Genomic DNA, 14,940 nt, shown 5'->3' on the forward strand with positions numbered 1-14,940 from the left:
AGGTGCTTCAGCCAGGAGAGGGATCCCAGGTCTCAGGGAACAGAGACCCCTGTGTTGGAGAAGAGGGCTGTGGACAGGCAGACATGAATAGCGCCATGTGCAAGAAAAGCTCCAGGGCACGTTCTTTGGATTCATTTCATGGGCAATAAAAAGACACTGAAGGTTTTCAAAAGACTAACGACTAGAATTCTAGTTAGAAAAATCAGTTAGTAGTCTGCGGGGATAGGACTGTCAGTGCAGAATACAGGGAGAGCAGTGCAGAGGTCCAGGTAAAATGTGCAAGAGTCCAAGTAAGAAGTTATCAGATCCTAGGGCTTAAGCGGGGCTTCTTCCCTGGGGAATGGAAATTAAAAAGAGAAAGGCATTTAGAACAGTTAGGTACCAGGTTGGGTAAGGGAGGGGAAGAAGAAGGAACCATCAAAAATAACTCTGAAGCTTTGAATTTGTGTGACAATACCAAATAGAGGAATAGGAAATTCAAACCGGCTTGTAGGAGGACAGGAAGGATGAATTCTACTTTGGACGTAGTCATAATTCAAGACAGAAGTTGCTTCACAATTATCAGAGTTAGTAATTTTTTATTTTTAATTTTGATGCATAAAACTTTGTTTGAATGAAATTTTAAGTGTAAGATCAATATGTTAAGCGAAATAAAAGCAAAGCTATTCTTGGTGGGCTTGGGTAGGAGGCTCCCAGATCTTCCCTACTAGCCCTGCTCTTATTACTTCCCCACTTCTAACATATCTAAGTGGGCATCTTAATAATGCATGGAGAGATGCTGGGAAAGTGCTCTGTCTTTTGTAGATGGAAAAAACTGCTGTCCATGGAGGAAAATGAACTGCCCAAGGGCTTACAGCTGGTCAATAAAAGGTCTAGGACGAAACCCCAGGTTTCCTAATGCACAGTTTACCAACAAATGTCTAATGTGTGCCTGGCCCTGAGCTAAGGCTTCAGGGTGACAAAGAGAGTCTGTCTTCACAGAATCTCTGTTCTAAACGAACATGTGATACATTCATTCAGAATGGTGATCCTCTGGAGAAAACAGAACAGCCTGCTGTGGGAGAAGGAAGCAGGCTGGGCTGGTAGGGAATAAGAAGCCAGCTATATGACAACCCAGGGGAAGTGGGCTCCAAGAAGGAAGAGCAATTGGAAATACCCAGTGACAGAAATGAGCTGGAAGTATTTGAAGAACAGAAAGGCATCTGCATATCTGAAAGGCAGTAAATAAATGAGAGGATAAATGGTAAAAGGTGAATGACATCCAAGGAGCAAACTGGGGCCAATCATGCACGCTCTTGCTTGGTGACGTTTGGTGTGTCAGTAAGACTTCTCTCAGTATTTTATTTATTTAATTACTTTTAGTTTTGGTTGCAGTGGGTCTCGGTTTCTAGCATGGGCTTTGTCTAATTGCAGAAAGCAGGGGCTGCTCTCTAGCTGTGATGCGCAAGCTTCTCATTGCGGCATGGGCTCTGAGCACACAGGCTTCAGCTGTCGCAGCACGGGGGCTCAGCAGTTGCAGCTTGTGGGCTCCAGTGCACAGGCTCAGGAGTCAGGGTGATGCAGTTTGTTGCTCTACAGCATGTGGGATCATCCCAGATCATGGAGTGAACCTGAGTCCCCTGAATGGTCAGGTGGACTCTCATCCACTGTACCACCAGGAAAGTCCCCAGAAGGACGTTTGAATGGAGAGGGCCAGCAGGGACTGAGAAGTTGGATGGAGATTAGGGTAGAGATATATGTTTACAAGACTATCTTTTCAGGGAAGAGTCATTTGAAGCTCTAGAAGTGCATCAGGCAGCCAAAGTTTGCAAGACTACTAGGAGAAACGGAAAAGAGCTGATAAAAGAAACCTGGGGAACATTTATGAAAGAAGGGGAAAAAATCACAGAACTAACAGAGCTAAGAGAAGTGCCAGCTACCTGCACCTTCACAGAAATCCCGGGTCCCATGACCTTCAAAACTGGGGAGGGTGTCAACAGTGTCAAGTGCTGCCATCCCCCCAAAGTTCAAAGACCTGAGGGATAAAGTCTCTGAGCTGAGCAACTAGGAAAACATAGCTGTCCAGGGGACCTGAAATTGTGGTCTCTACAGGATGCTCATGATTTCTGTTGAAATCACATGGCAAACATTTGAGGCGTGAATTACTTCAACCGGAAGTACAATTCGGTGCAGTCACGAGTCCTGTGCTGTGCCTTCACATGTGCTGTTGCAGCCTTGGCACTGGAGAGAGAGATAAAGGATCAGTGATGAAAAGGGGTAAGGAAACACACTCTCCACCCTCCAGAATTTCCTAGTGGAAGAGGTAAGTAGCCCAGGACAGTGTGACCATCTATGGGAATCAAGTGTCTTCACTGTTGGCCCCCACAGAAGTTTGATGTTAAGCGTGTCAGTGATGACACTGCTCAGGACAGGATTTCTGTTACAACACTTGCTCGTTCCAAAACATTAGCACAATCCTTGTGTTACAGAACCTGCGTGTGATGTGAAGGCCCTAGTACTGTGTCAGGGTCAGACTTCAGTTCAATTTGACCAACATTTAATCAGAACCTTCTGTACAAAACGCATCGCTTTAGCACAACACTCAATCCCAATGCCCACTTGTGCGGGCAGTAAGAGATAGAAATATTGTAAAGAAAGTAATGTGCTTTGCAAGTTCAGAAGAGGGAGGATTCAATTCTAGCTGAACTCCAGCTGAATTCATCAAGCAGTGACATTCCAGCTGCTTTTAGAGGGTTGGATAGGACTTCGCCAAGCCCTCCTGTTCAGTCATTAAAAGCTGATAGAGCATAATTTTCTAATTACTAACGAGTTGCAGGGTCCCATCTGTCTCACTTATTCACCTAGGCTTAAAGATGAAGTAAGGGACACTTAGTGAACGCCCACTGAAAACAGGAGCAGCATCAGAGTGACACTAGACAGTGGGTTATATGCCTCAGCATCATCTTCCTCTGAATCCTTAGGATAATGTTATAGTTACTGGAACTAAAGCTTGATGGCAAAACTTCTTCCAGGGTGGTGAATAAATGAAACATGCTACCGCAAGAAATGCTGCAAGCAGAGCAAGGTCTTGGCTACTAATTAACCATGTGTTTGTTTTAAAGCTCTTCTCTATAATAATATTTACCCTGGGATTTCTTTGGAAGGAATGATGCTAAAGCTGAAACTCCAGCACTTTGGCTACCTCATGCGAAGACTCGACTCATTGGAAAAGACTCTGATGCTGGAAGGGATTGGGGGCAGGAGGAGAAGGGGACGACAGAGGATGAGATGGCTGGATGGCATCACTGACTCGATGGACGTGAGTCTGAGTGAACTCCTGGAGTTGGTTGTGGACAGGGAGGCCTGGCATGCTGTGATTCATGGGGTGGCAAAGAGTCGGACACAACTGAACGACTGAACTGAACTGAACTAATAGTACATTAGTTTCTCTTCTTCCCCAAATAGGTCATATGAAAAACTACAAATGAAATACAAGATCCATTTGTCAAAGCATTATGTTTCCTCTATGAAGTGTGTACTGGCTTCAGCTCAGTTCAGTTCAGTCGCTCAGTCGTGTCCAACTCTTTGTGACTCCATGAATCGCAGCATGCCAGGCCTCCCTGTCCATCACCAACTCTCGGAGTTCACTCAGACTCAAGTCCACCAAGTCGGTGATGCCATCCAGCCATCTCATCCTCTGTCGTCCCCTTCTCCTCCTGCCCCCAATCCCTCCCAGCGTCAGAGTCTTTTCCAATGAGTCAACTCTTCACATGAGGTAGCCAAAATACTGGAGCTTCAGCTTTAGCATCATTCCTTCCAAAGAAATCCCAGGGTTGATCTCCTTTAGAATGGACTGGTTGGACCTCCTTGCAGTCCAAGGGACTCTCAAGAGTCTTCTCCAACACCACAGTTTAAAAGCATCAATTCTTCGGTGCTCAGCCTTCTTCACAGTCCAACTCTCACATCCATACATGACCACAGGAAAAACCATAGCCTTGACTAGATGGACCTTCGATGGCAAAATAATGTCTCTGCTTTTCAATATGGCTACTGGCTTAGTCACCATGTAATAACAGAACTCTTCTAAAGTTATCAGCACAGTAAAGTCAACAGGCGGTAAAGAAATAGATTTTAAAGGACTACTGAAAACTAAAGCAGAGGACAAAGTATATCTCAGTATGAAAGATATGGAAAATGCTTTTCTATGCAATAAATCAGCCCTAAATGGCAATATGTGAACGTACTGTGCCTCCACTCTTCCTGCGTGCTGTGTGCTAGTCGCTCAGTCATGTCTGACTCTTCGCGACCCCATGGACTGTAGCTCACCAGGCTCCTCTGTCCATGGGATTCTCCAGGCAAGAATACTGGAGTGGGTAGCCTATCCCTTCTCCAGGAGATCTCAACCCAGGAATTAAACTGGGGTCTCCTGCATTGCTGGTGGATTCTTTACCAGCTGAGCTACCAGGAACCCCCATTCTTCCTACTGCTTTGTTACTTGATGATTCCTTGGGTCATTCAGAGTGAGATAATCTGACCAGTAATCCCCAGTGATGGAAGCCGAACCCCCCTCTGCACAGAGCTTAGCCCTAGAGATAGGAAAAATTGGAAGGATATTTACAGTCTTCCCGTGGCCCACGCTGGAGATGAATAGACTGGTTGTTTGCAACACTGCCCCTGCCGGGAACACACACCCCAGACAAATATTACACATCTATACTGTTTAACTTGTGCCCTGTTTTGGGCAGATGCATTTCCCAAGTGTCCTTTCTGTGCAGCAATTATGGCAGGGTAACTAACTGTAAAGGACATACAGTTTCTATTTCCAAAAGCCCCCCCTCTCCTTTCATTTCCCCTTCCATTTCTCCTTGCCCCTTGTAACTCCCTGCTCCTACTTGGCAAACCCTCCTCTAGGCCAGTGAGTAGCATATCACGTACAAGGGTGTTTCTGAGTCAGAATAACCATAGCCTGGGGAGCTTTGTAGTCAACATGACTGTCTCTAAAGCAGAATGCCAAATTCATTCAAGACTGAACAGTTGGCCCTGGCCCCAAAGTGATGCCATCCAGCTCCCTCCTCACATGGACGGGGCCGTGAGAACCACCCCTTGTGGGGACCATCAGCCATGGGAGGAAACACTGGAGCCCCTGTCCTTTGTTGCAGGTGAGGACAGAAATCACTCAGTGCTGCAGATAGAGGATGAGCACTTGTCTTACTTTCCTTAATTCAGTGCATGGGGATTACAGTGGCACTATACCACCCTAGAGAGGAGCTGTGTAGGGGAAATCACTGGAACTTTTTGTCCTTTCTTTGAGAGTGAGAAGGGAAACCCTATTGATTTCAAAGACATGCTCTTTCCCAAGCTACTCTCCCTCTCCCCACCAGTTGTGTTCCCAGTGATCAGAGACCTGTTCTGCCATGCATACATGCTAATTTGCTTCAGTCATGTCCAACTCCTTGTGACCCTGTGGACTGGGGCCCACCAGGCTCCTCTGTCTATGGGAGTCCCCAGGCAAGAATCCTGGAGGGGGTTGCCAGGCTGTCCTCCAGAGGAACTTGCTGACCCAGGATCAAACTCCTGTCTCCTGTGTCTACTGCATTGGCAGGCGAGTTATCACTAGCACCACCCTTCTGCCATGGAAGTTGTTTAATTTCCTAATCATAAAATTATATAGATCAAATCACCTGATGTTTTATAATTGTAACCTATGAATCAATTCACATGATTGACTAAATGTGTCTGTTGCCAAGCAAGGGGCCTGTGCCCACAGGGTAGAGAGTCAAATTCTGACAGCAGGTATTTGCAGCAAAGCAAGGGTTCATTTGCAGGGTGCCAGGCAAGGAGAATGGGAAGCTCATGCTCAAAACCCCATACTCCTTAGATGGCTTTTAGCAAGGGTTTTCAAAGAGTGTTAGAGGAGAGGGTCGTAGGATGCCTGATCAGCCTGTGGCGCTTCTTCTGATTGGTTAGTGGTGAAGTAGCAGGGTGATATTTTGGGAATCTCAATCATCAGTCTTCTAGTTCTATCTGAGGTCTTGGGTCCAGCATGTAATCACGACGTTCCACTGGGTGGGAGCTAGTTTCTGCAGAACAATTCGAAGACATGCATCAGATTGTTACCTGTATCCCTTCCCTGGGATCCAGGAGTCCTGTGACTCTTCTTTTCTAATTATTAACTGCTTGAGTCTATTCTCTATAACTCAGGGAAGGCCTAGGAGACCAAAATCTTTTAATACAAACAAGAAATGCAGAACATGGAGGGGTTTTTGTACCCAAGAAAGCCCTGCAGGGTGCCTCTTGATTTCAATTCGCATTTTCGTTTGATACTCCTCAATCCTGAGAGTAACAGGGTCAGACAAGCAAGGGAATACTTAAGTTTTAAATAAAAGCAGGAAAACTTGGTTTTACGTGGGCTCAGTTTCATGTCCTGGTGCTTATTAGTGAAACTTCTTGCCTAAGTAACTTGGCACAGTTTTACTCCTAAATCTAACTTAATTTCCTTCCTGAGAAATATACCCACAACCTCAGTAAGCAAAATTAGGCTGCAAAATATGTGAAGTTACTTTGTTTAGTTTAGGAGGAAGTAATGAAATAAATGGAGAAGGAAATGGCAACCCACTCCAGTATTCTCGCCTGGAAAACCCCATGGACAGAGGAACCTGACGGGCTACAGTCCCTGGGGTTGCAAAGAGTCAGACATGACTGAGCACGCATGCATGCACCCTAAGAGTTAAATCTCAGTCTAAGAAATTGAGAAGACAGTCTTATCAGTGGTGAGCTTGCCAATCTTTGAGAGCTTCAACTGTGAGAATTCTACTGGAGGGCATAATCCAAGAGGCTTTGTCAAGCTTGACTCAACTCTGATTACCATGATTTCACGTTCAGTAACAGCATTCAGCTGGTATGAAACCATGGTTTTACAGGCCGTGTTTTGCTCCCCAGGTCAAAAGTCTTAATTCATCTTCACTAAGTAAAGAATCATCAATGATTATATCACCAAAAGGAATACCTCAATCCATCTTCTTTCTTTTTCCAAGGAGGAGGGATTGGGAGTTCATATCCTCACCTGTCAGCTGGGGTTGGAGGGGGCAGAAATAGGTCAACATATCCTCCAGGGAGTATGAGACTCACCTGCAATTCTGTAACCTAAGGGTGTGGCCACGTCCATGTGCTGTCTATGAGATGACTACATCTACTCCATGTGGCTTTAAAACAATGGGTGAAAGCCAGAGGATTTGGCTTGTTCAGCTACAGTGTGAATGCTCAGACTTGACTCAAATACTGATGCAGAAATCAAGTCAGGCACATGGTGGGAAAAATTAGCTGCCTTGTGCTTCGGCTGACCGGGCCTGTGATGGTTAAGTTGTATAAGTACAGGAAGAAATAGGTTTAGGAAAGGGCTGGGTGTCAACAGTTTCTGCTCAAGCCCACCCTGAGGGTCCAACAGGATTTCAGGCTCAGATGGGCAGCACCCCAGAGTGCGGTGCCTCTGTCATGCCCTCCAGACCTCCCTTTCCATGGGAGAAGTCCTTGATGACTGGCTACTCTTTTGTCCAACTTAGAAGCCTCTGAGTCTTCCCTCCAGGCTTTGTGCATACTAAGGAAATATGGATACATTTTAATATATCTAGTAAAGAAAATGTATTTCCTCCCATAAATCTTATTAAAATGTATTCCATTGACATGTAAATTGATAAAATTACTATGGAGAAAAGTAAAGAGGTTCCTAAAAAGCTAAAATAGAACTACCCTGTGACCCAGCAATCCAACTACTAGGCATATACCCAGAGAAAACCATAATTCTATAAGATACATGCCCTTCCATGTGCATTGCAGCACTATTAACAGCCAGGACGTGGAAGCAACCTAAATGTCCATCAGCAGAGGAATGAATTAGTCATAAGAAGGAATGAAACTACGCTATTTGCATAGATGAGGATGGACCTAGATGCTTCATACAGAATGCAACGTCACAAAGAGAAAAATATTATATATTAACACATATATGTGAAATTTAGAAAAATGGGATCAGTGATCTTATTTGCAAAGCAGAAATAGAGACACAGACGTAGAGAGCAAACACATAGATACCAAGGCAGAAGTGCGGGGATGGAGGGTGAACTGGGAAATTGGGATGGATATATAAACACTATTGATACTACGTATAAAATAGATAAATAATGAGAACTATTGTCGCACAGGCAACCATTGTCCGTGTCTGTGGTGACCTAAATGGGAAGGAAATCCAGAAAAGAGGAAAGTGAAAGTGAAGTCGCTCAGTCGTGTCCGACTCTCTGTGACCCCGTGGACTGTAGCCCACCAGGCTCCTCCGTCCATGGGGTTCTCCAAGCAAGAATACTGGAGTGGGTTGCCATTTCCTTCTCCAGGGGATCTTCCCAACCCAGGAATTGAACCCACGTCTCCCGCATTGCAGGCAGACACTTTAACCTCTGAGCCACCAGGGAAGCCCAAGGGATATATACAAACAGATAGCTGTTTCACTTTTCTGTACAGCGGAAACTAACACAGCATTGTAAAGCAGCTATGTGAAGTGAGTGAAAGTCACTCAGTTGTGTCCAACTCTTTGCAACCCCATGGACTGTATCCTGCCAGGCTCCTCTGTCCATGGGATTCTCCAGGCAAGAGTACTGGAGTGGGTATCCATTCCTTTCTCCTGGAGATCTTCCCAACCCAGGGACTGAACCCCGGTTTCCTGCATTGTAATCAGATTCTTTCCCCTATGAGCCACCAGGGAAGCCCAAGAATACTGGAGTGGGTAGCTTGTCTCTTCTCCAGGGGACCTTCCCAGCCCAGGGACTGAGCCAGGGTCTCCTTCATTGCAGATGAGTTGCTCAGTTCTCCCTTGTCTCTCTCATGTGTATATGTTATTAAGCTTTTGTTTTGCTTTCTTTTAATCTGTCTCACATCAACTTAATTCTTACACCAGCCAGAAGAACCTAGAAGGGTAGAGGAAAATGTCTTTCTGTCCGACAGACAGCTGTGGTTGGCTTTTGTGCTGAGATGTCCAGAGGGCTGATGGAGTGGGCACTCAGGTGCTGTGAAGGTGCACGTCTTTGTAGCTGAATCTAGGTTTTTTCCTGAAGAAGCCCGCTGGATGGCTGAGAGTGAGAGGGGGAAGAAAAATATAAAGCATTCAGGATGAATCAAACAAAATTGAGATAGTTGTATGCGTTTTTCCCAATATGTATGTCTTCACTGAAGGAAGAGGGCAGCCAGTAAGTAGTGGGGTCCAGCCCCTGGGCTGAGGTAAGGACCGGAACTTGAACCAGCAAGGTCTGGAAAAAGGAAGGCAGTATCCACTGGACACGGGGTATTAAGAAGCAGGGATTCTGGCACAGGGACCCAAGGAGGGGACAATTTGTAACAATGGTAGGGCCTCAGTCTTGAGACAACCACAGAAACTGAGTTGTCAGAACTGGACGCAAAACCAAAGTTGTCCTGGCAAAGAAAATGTTTAGAGTCTCAGACAATTGAGCCAGAGCCCTAAGGTCAGTCAGGATCAAGAGACCTGAGCTGTGGGGAGAGGATGACCACCAAAGGCTGAGAACCTGGTGGAGCCTGTCTGTTATCTGAGATGACACAGGCGCGTGGACTCAGCTCCCCTTGCATCATCAGATTGGTGCTACCCTTACGGTAGAGTGAAATGTATTTCATGACCCCTGATAAATACTGAATATCTAAACACACAGTGGACTGTGGAAGGTGGAGAGAAATTAAGGAGCTATAAGGAGGGAAGTGGGATGACTTTTATGGCCCAGGCTCCAACATTACTGAATGGTCTTAGAGGGGTCATTTCCCTTCTCTTGGCCTCAGTTCTTATTTGCAAAAATAAAAAAAATAAATCAGATGATCTAATTCCTCTAGTTATTTTCACCTTAAATAAACACAGGATATACAATGTTGCCACATCTCCCCAGCCCACAGATTTACCACATTAAAATATTTTAGGGAATGTTTTGAACTTAAATGTAAGTATTAAGAAGAAGCATATTAGTTCTTCACTCATAATCCAGTTGATTCCATGTAATCCCTGAGTAGATCTGTTGCCCAAGTACTCTGCTTCCATCACCACTACCATAAAATACTGCCATTGTTTCACTCTCTCATTACCCTGCTCCCTTGGTCTTTATTTTATCTCGGTTATTCAAACCATAAATCAGTTTATTCATTCCCTGTGAAATTGGGTGGGTCTTCCCTGGTGGCTCAGTGGTAAAGAATCCACCTGCCAATGCAAGATTCATGGGTTCCAGTCCTGGGTTGGGAAGATACCCTGGAGAAGGAAATGGCAACCTACTCCAGTACTCTTGCCTAGAAAATTCCGTGGGCAGAGGAGCCTGGTAGCTACAGTCTATGGGATTGCACAGAGTCAGGCAAGACTTACAACTAAACAACAACAGCAACAATGAATTTGAGATTACAGGAGGTGGGAGGGTGGTTCAGGTTTGGGAACACATGTACACCCGTGGTAGATTCATGTCAATGTATGGCAAAACCAATACAGTATTGTAAAGTAAAATAAAGTAAAAATAAAAATTTAAAAAAAAAAAGAAATTGAGATTACAACTACTTAGTGAAATGGAGCAGGACCCCTGGTCCTGTTCTCACCCTGCCGTAGGTCTGTGAAAAAAACTTTAGCCAAAGAGTAAGCTTAATCAGAGAAGGGAAAACATGCAGAAACAAGGGAAAACCGTATAAGGAAACCAAATAATAATAGTTTAGCCTTTAAGCAAATTCGGGGACCTTTAGTTCCTTCTCAAGGATTAAAGAGAATATTGTGAGCCATATCCTAGGAGCTGTCTTACAGATACTGAAAATCCCACCAAGTGGGAGAAGTTAACTCCCCGATGGACAGACTGTAGCTGTGACATAAGCTGCCACAGTTCCAAGAATTGGCCTCAAGTAAATGGAAACAAACCGATCCTGGGACTGAAGATTAACTGTGCCTCAAACAACCACGCTGGTCAGGCCACCAATGACCAATTTCAAGATGACGGTCAGAGCTGACTGTGCTGTCTCTGCATGTAGCCCCCCCCTTCTGTCTTTAATAGAGCTTTAATAGCTCTTGTCCCCTGATTGCAGGGAGGAGGAGTTGGCCTTTGGACAGAAGTGTACCCTATCTCCTGACCCCCTCCCTTCCGGTTGCTGGCATCCAAAAGAAAGCAAACTTTCATTTCTACCAATCTGGCCTTTTTACTGGCTTTTGCGCAGTGAGCAGCTGGACCAGGGTTCTGTAATATTAAGAAGTATATTATTTATCATGGGATAAATTCTAATAAGTGGATTCAGAAAAGTGGGCCTGGCTGGAGGCACAGCTGCTGTTTCTTAGCCTTCTGCTTAACTCAGAAGGATCCAGACCAGAATCTGCCAGAGACAGCGCCAGCATAAGCATACGCACTGTGCCTACATGCTCCGAGTTACTTGGAACTCACAGAGTTCCTTTTCCCTTGTGTTGCTTTGGAAGCAAAGTCACAAGCCACTGGCACTCACTAAGCCAAGGCTGGCTAGAGGACACAGCCCAGAAAGGCTGCTCCTTCACCACAGACAGCAGCGTCCTCCTCAGGTGGACTGGGAGGCTCTGCGAGCTCTGCTGCTGCCAATACCTAGTCTGCTAAAGGAAAGGAAGGTTGTCAAAAAAGGGAAGGCTACTGGTCTGTGTAAACCTTAACAAAGAAATAACCCAAAACACACTTTTAGATATTTCTTTTAAGTCTTTTTGTTACAGCAAGTGGGGCCACAGCTAAGGATGCTTGGGTGACACCCTTTAATCTAACATGAAGCCGTGAGGATGAAGTAGCAATACCTTCACTTGTAAGCAACTGTAAAGCATAATGGGTGGATTTTCATTAACGTGAGTCCAGTTCCTTTTTAACCAAGATTTGAGAGGCTCACAGACGAGCTGGATATCAAGCACTTATGCTCATTTCTTGCTCAGTTGATGTGTAGGGAAATTATTGACTGATTATTTCTGGAGTGGGTAAGAACAAACTTTAAATGTATGGGAGAGAAATTTTCTTTCTCACATCATCTAAATTTAGGGCATAATTGTGACCATTTAAGGCAAACAAGATACCATGATGAATTCTTCCAAGAAAGGTCATGCTGCTGGTGTGAGTGTAGCAAATCTCTGGTTCTCCAGAGGTCATTAACAGAATAGCTGTGGTCCCATTTAAGTGCCTGGTGAGCAGCGAGGGAGAACACAGCCAAGAAACCCTAAGTGAGCATTTCATGAACTCTAGACCATCAGCTAGGTAGGAAATCCAAAAAAGTTAGAAAAGCTGACCCACGTGAGACACCTTGGAAACCTTATGCATTCTCCTTCTCTGATCTTGACGTCGTCCCCAGTGAGAGGTCTGGTGACTCGGGGCTTTCTTCCCCCTCGCTGCCAGCTGGTCCGGTGTCTTGTCTTCTGTTCTCTGTGTGAGCAGATGCATTTGGCGGCTTCCGCTGGAGTCTGTCGCCCAGAAGCCTGTGGTGACACTTAACGCCCGGCCGTGGTGACTTGGCCTGACACCCCCCTATCGGCCTCTCCTCTCCATGAAAAAAGTTTTCACAGTTGAGGACATGAATGGCAGGGAGACTTCTGTGACTAAGAAAACTAGAGCAAGCTGTTCTTGAATTCCTTACGGGAATGAAATAAGAAAGCTTGTTAAACCCTATTTGAAAGTCAGTGGCATAAAGTCAGCAATTAAGCCGTCAGCGATCTGGCCAGAATCCTCGTCCCTGCATTAGAGAAGGAAGCATTGGTTTTGCTCCTTAATTAAGTCATCTGATTTAACCTTTTCAAGAGTGTGGCTGATGCCACCTACTGGAACTATTGTGAATCTCACAGCCTCACGATCAACCCGTAAATATCAAGGTGTTTTCTACAACTGGGACTAAATTTGGTGGAGAGGTATGGAGACTATCTTTCTGTGAGATCTGCTTTATATGTTCTGGCATGTTTATTCTGATATGAAGATACAGAGATCGAAGACACTATTTTTAATTTATTCATAACATGAAAGTTCTCCCAGGATCACTTCAAGGGCAAAATTTGTTACACCAGCACAGAATCTTGTCAGCTGCCGCTTTTTAAAAACCATATGAACTTTTGGTTCACTTCACTTTTCAAACTTTCCACCTTCATTATGTGTGATGAAGAGGCTGTTACTAGCTGCAATTCAGCTTGAGTGCAGAGCATTGCTGTTATGGTTGTTAGTTGCTAAGTCATGTCCAACTCTTTTGCAATCCCATGGACTGTAGCCTGCGTGGCATTAGCTCTGGGCCAATGTACTCTATTATTTGTGGACTCAGTGTTACCTTTCATAAAACATTCATCTGGTCTCCTCGCACCACACATGAAGATCTGTGTGAACAGGCTTTTTATATTTTAACTTTAACATATTTCATAGCACAGCCTATTAAGATGAACTGCTCCACTTGTATTGAGATTTTTTTTTAATACTACCCTCATTCCCAAGGGGAAACTTTGGTGTAATAGACGTTTGGTGTAATTTGAATTTGGTGTTCTGGCCACAGGGGAAACACACTGATCCAGGTAACACCAGTCAGAGTGGGAACTTGAAATCGAGACTGGAGCAGAGATGGGAGTTAGAAAATAATCCTGACCATATATCTCAATTTATTGATCAATCTAGCCATCCATGAGCAAGGCCACACAAGCAAATAAGAAAGCAAATGAAAAGTTTTCTGAAATCAAGTTAAACATCTTTTTTAAAAATAGAGTAGCCTTTTCAAGAAGAAGGAAACCCCTGCCCCTCCCAAAGCTGAAGCCAAAGCAAAGGCTTCAGGGGCCAGGAAAGCAGGGTTGAAAGGTGCCCACAGCCACAAAAATGGAGATCCGGATGTCACCCACCTTCCTGTGGCCCAAAGCACTGCGGCTTGGGAGGCAGCCCAAATATCTTCAGAAGAGCAGGCCTAGGAGAAACAAACGAACAACCACTATACTGTCACCAAATTCCCCCTCCCCGCAGAGTCACCATGAAGAAAATAGGAGACAACAGCATGCTGGTTCACTGTGGGCCTCAAGGCCAACAAAGCACCGGATTAAATGGGCTGTGAAGAGGCTCTACGACCTTGACGTGGCTAAGCTCAGCTCCCTGATCAGGCCTGATGGAGAGAAGAAGGCAGACATTCAACTGGCTCCCGACTATGATGCTTTGGATGTTGCCAACAAATTTGGGATCATCTAAACTGAGTCCAGCTGGCTAATTCTAAATATAAAAGTTTTCACTATTAAAAAAAAAAAAGTAAAAGAATGAAAATGAGTTTCATGTTCTGATATATTTGTAAAACCTTGTTCAACAGGCTGAACAGTTTCTTTGACATGGAACTGTTTGTAGCCTTTGATATACTAGCATATGCTATGAATCTTCTGGAAAGGGTTCCCCAAGATCGTAGCAGGGAGTTGTGAACCCCAAGAACCCCCATGTCGTTCTCTTGGGAGCCTTTGCGTGGCCTTTGCTGAGGGACTGTATGCCGTGAGGGATCCGATTTGTTAACACACAGCTCCCTAACTTCCTGGCTCGGGGTGCCGCAGACTGGGCCTTTCTAGCGCGCTCCCAGGTGCCGCTGATGCTGCTGTTGTTCTAAAGCAACTGTCCTTTGCAGAGAAGAACCAGAAGCCCTCCGCTGGAGCTTCCCCGGGAGCCAAGCCATCCACCTGAGACGAGGTGGGGATGGTGAGCTGACCATAGGAGCACGAGGCACGACCCACTGGGCCCCGGCCATGGGGGGCCTTACTGCGGAGGGGCTTCCCCCTACTCTGCGGGAGATACGTCCCCACCTTGCTCCAGAATCGTGCGGACCCCCATTATGCTCAGAGTTCCTGTTTCCATCAGCTGACTCGATGACCAAGAGCTACATACTCACATGTCAACCCTAGAATGACCTAGCCATTTCTTAACATTTTAACTCATAGACTTTGAAAATGAAAAAGTTTTT

The 14,940-nt window shown here is 45.2% G+C and overlaps 1 pseudogene; it reads left to right on the forward strand.

The window, feature by feature from the left end:
* On the forward strand, window positions 13,830-14,189 carry LOC102172463 (annotated as a pseudogene).

This window comes from Capra hircus, chromosome 15 (genome assembly GCF_001704415.2).
Source record: "Capra hircus breed San Clemente chromosome 15, ASM170441v1, whole genome shotgun sequence".
NCBI classification, from domain to species: Eukaryota; Metazoa; Chordata; class Mammalia; order Artiodactyla; family Bovidae; genus Capra; species Capra hircus.